This window comes from Myotis brandtii, unplaced genomic scaffold (genome assembly GCF_000412655.1).
Source record: "Myotis brandtii unplaced genomic scaffold, ASM41265v1 scaffold17, whole genome shotgun sequence".
Classification (NCBI taxonomy): Eukaryota; Metazoa; Chordata; class Mammalia; order Chiroptera; family Vespertilionidae; genus Myotis; species Myotis brandtii.
The window spans coordinates 5,003,878-5,008,159 of NW_005356259.1; the positions used below are offsets into that span (position 1 = coordinate 5,003,878).

Here is a 4,282-nt window from a genome sequence, read left to right on the forward strand (position 1 = left end):
TGAGTTATTTTCTGCTAAATTTTATTATGAACTATGCTTATTCTTTATTTTATCCAATTCATAGTAAATATTCTGAGACCCTAAGAGCAGAGGGAGATGTAAATTAATTTCTATCATTAAAATTGAGTCTTTGATAATAAGTATAGTGTGGCTGTGGGTGTACAATAGAAATATCCCCCAGAAGTCAACTACTAATCTTCAGATAAAGCTATTTTCTGAAATTATTCTAAGAGGCAGCCTAAACTGCATTCTGGACTTCAGGAGAGTGTAACATAGGGTAGGTAAATTGTATAGGGATAATGTTTTAAAAAAAATGAGAACAAAGGGAGACAAGTCTAGGTGCGGCTTCTTATGGATTTGTACATAAAAATTGTTAGAAGTGGAGGGGACCTTAGATGTATAAAACAGACTCCTTTTTTAAAAATATTATTTATTTATTGCATTAAGAACACTATGGGGGGGTTAATGGGGAAAAAAGGAGACATATGTACTACTATGTGTAATACTTTAAACAATAAAATAAAATTTAAAAAAACTATACTGAAAAAAGAACACTGTTAAACTATGAACAGCATTTCCAATAAAACATAAAAAGATTTATGTTGTATCTAAAAAATTTAAGTTTCTCTTATAATAAATGCTATATTTCTTTTAAACTAGAAAGATAAGGAATGTTATGTTCAATCTGTACATTCCCTCAGCAGCATTAGCCTGGAAGACCTCAACATTTAAATTGGACAATCATAGATGTGAATTTCCTGATCATCTCCAACAGACACAATTTTTCAGCCATTCCCATTGTATTTTACTCCCCGGACCTGATCCTGGTGGTTGATAGTATGACTGCAGGTCCTCCTTCCAACCTCCCAGACGTTTACACTTTTGTCAGATGAACTGGCAACAAAGTGAGGATAGAACGCCACATTCAGCCCCTAGGATGTGTGGTCACTCAGAGTGCCAGCTAAGTTGGCAGGTTGTACATCATAGATCTTGATGTAGCCATCATCTGAAGCAGTGATGAAGAGTGAGAACTCAGGGTAAATTCCCAGTTGCAATATCAAAAATATTGATGATTCTGTCTATAGCCCCCACTGGGCAGATACTTCCCATCAGGACTATATGCAATACTTAGAATGAATTTTCCACTCATGTCCAAAGAATATTCCTTTTTCCCACTTTCCACAACAAAAATGTTCCCTTTCCCCACATGTGTTCCTGTAGCCAGATACTGGGAATCAGGTGAAAAGGCCAAAGTCTAGGCATCCACCCATCCTGCATCGATAGACTTTATCTGTTTGCCCTTCTCCAAGTCCCAGAAAGGAATGCGAGCATCGAGAGAACTGGATGCAGCCGTGGTCAGGGGGTGGCTCATGCCCACAGACACCATGGGCCCAATGATGTCCCTCCAGACTCCACAGCATGCTCAGCCTCTCATCACGCCATTTCTAGACCATTACCAGGTCATTCAGGGACCCTGTGACTACTGTCTCAGAGTTTTCTTTCTTGTTTGTCCCCCAGGCCATTAACCAAATGGCATCATTGTGGGCTTGCTCTTGTTTGAAGAGAATATTGTACTGGTTGGTCATTTCCTCAGACAAGGATGAAGCACTAAAGGCCGGGCAGCTCTGTCCTGTGATGGGAGGCTCCCTACCTAAGAAGACAGCATGGTCCTTCTCTGGAAAAGTTCAGTTAGGACAGTCCATCCATCTACCAGGACAGGGACCTCTCCCACAGACACAAGCCCTCATCTCAAGGAGGCACAGAATATTCCCAGGATGCACCCGAGAGGCAGCAGGATAAAGGGAGTCACAGAATCCACCTCGGGCCTGCTCGGGTGCACCATGTCTCACCTCCCTCCCACCATGCAGGGTATCAGCAGCCCCTGTGACAGCACCTCCCACCAGCCGTGAAAAGACCGACTCACAACCTCCTTTGTTAGATCCGTGTCCAAGACTTCAGGTATCTGAAGTCCAGAACACTTACAGTAGATTGTGAGAGAAAACAGGAAAAAGAAAAAACAGAAAACAACAACAACAATACAACAGTCTAACTGAAATTCAGGGAAGCCACCTCAGAAAAGTTGGAGACAATCAAAAGGGAACAAATTAAGAACCCCTGGGGGTACAAGGTAAAGTAATGGAAATAATGTGTGATTTCCCATTTAAAGGTAAAGATGAAAGGACATATATGGAAAAGAGACTGTTTAACTGCTGGAGTGTAAAAGAATATCAAAGTGCATATAAAATACACATAACCAACAAAGCATCAAACAGATTCATATGTCACTAGGGCAAGAAATATTATTTGAAATACAATCTGAAAGGCAGAATTACACTTTTTTCATCTACGAAAAACATTTTATCTCGCTGACAGTGTTTTTGTCAAGGTTCATATTTCTCCTGTGGTTAATGTTTATAAAGCACCGTGTGCTCTTTGGTAGGAAGGATTTATAAATGAACACTAATTCAGTGTCTGAATAAATGATTTTTAAAAGAACCAAACTTCAATTTTAAGATTTAGTTTGGTTTAAAAAAGTACTCCTGCTTTTGAGATTCAAGGTAGGCAAATCCTTGTTATTTTCCTAAAATTAATTACCAGCACAAAACAAAGAGGTTTTTTTCTGAGCCCAGCAGCAGAGTTTGGTGGCTCCCAAGCCTGCATGGTAAGCCCAGCGGGCTGGGGAAGTGCTCTCAAAATACTAAATGTCCAGGCCCCACCCCTGACATACTGAATCTGGATCTCAGGAGATCCCAGAACCTGTTACATGTATAAAGTCCTCCAGGTGTTTATGTAGAGCAGTGGTTCCCAAACTTATTTGGCCTACCGCCCCCTTTCCAGAAAAAAATATTACTCAGCCCCTGGAAATTAATTTTTTTTAAATTTTAATAGCAGTTACTCATCGCCCCCAAATGTACCTGCGGCCATCACTGCCCCCCTGAATCGCTGCAGCGCCCACCGGGGGGCGGTAGCTTTGGTTAAATCCAGAAATGATGTAGAGCATACAGGTTAGGGAATTACAGGTATTGTCCAGACTTAACTTTGACCACCCAAATCATCCATGCTCTACAAACATAAGGAGACATTAGTGCTTACTGAAGAGAGAACATTCACCTCTCTCTTATTACAAGACAAATCAGAGTTGAAATATCAATTTCAACCTTATATTATCCTGAGACAGAACACTGATTTGAGATTTTAAAAGGCTTTCTCTACAACTATTATTATTATAAATGTCTTGATAAAATCATTTCTGTTTTATTCATCTTTGGATCTTTAGCACTTGGCACACTTTGGTTAAATCCAGAAAAATAAGCTATCATCTAGTCATTTACAGAAAAAAAATGTAATAGTAAATAAAAAATATAAGATTTCAGGATTCTAGCAGGAAAGATAAACAATAAACTCAGAAACAAATAAATACCTAGGATAATTTAAAGAAATGATAAGTACCGGGAATAAAACAGGATCACGTGATAGAAGGTGAGGAGAGCTGGGACAGGCAGGTATTTATTTAAATGGATAGTCAGGGAAGGTATTTCTGAGGAGATGAGCTTTGAGCAGACAGCCAACAAGTGAACATCAGGGGATGGGATGATCCAGGCAGGGGAACAGTGAAAGCAAAGGCAAAGTACAGAATGAACTCAACGAGTTTGAGAAACACGAAGAAGGGCAAGTATATGGAATATGGAAGGTGAACGGTAAAGTGGTAGGGAATTAAAATATCCAGCAGTAGAAACAGGGAATGGAGGTGGTTGTCTGACCTAGAATGACTTGAAAGCTGGCCTGAGGCAAGGCCGTTTGCCTTGATGGTGAAATGCGGCAATGGCTTTGGTTTCTGTAAGACCTGTGCTCCAGGACTGGCTCCACTGATGACTAGGGCAGTGACCCTAGATATACATCTTTTTTTTTTAATATATTTTATTGATTTTTTACAGAGAGGAAGGGAGAGAGATAGAGAGCCAGAAACATTGATGAGAGAGAAACATCAATCAGCTGCCTCTTGCACACCCCCCACTGGAGATGTGCCCGCAACCAAGGCACATGCCCTTTACCAGAATTGAACGTGGGACCCTTCAGTCCACAGGCCAACGCTCTAGCCACTGAGCCAAACCGGTTAGGGCCCTAGATATACATCTTACTCTAACTCTAATTACCTTCTTTGGTAAAATAGGGATTATAATAGAGCAATAATGCTATGAATAAGAATGCTTCATAGCATTGTTATAAGGATTAATGAGAAAATGGATATTAAGTGTTTAGCCCAGTGCCTGGCACATAGTAA

General features: G+C 40.2%; 1 pseudogene; it reads right to left on the reverse strand.

The window, feature by feature from the left end:
• Positions 1 to 728: 728 nt before the first annotated feature.
• On the reverse strand, positions 729 to 1,676 carry LOC102254660 (annotated as a pseudogene).
• Positions 1,677 to 4,282: the final 2,606 nt, after the last annotated feature.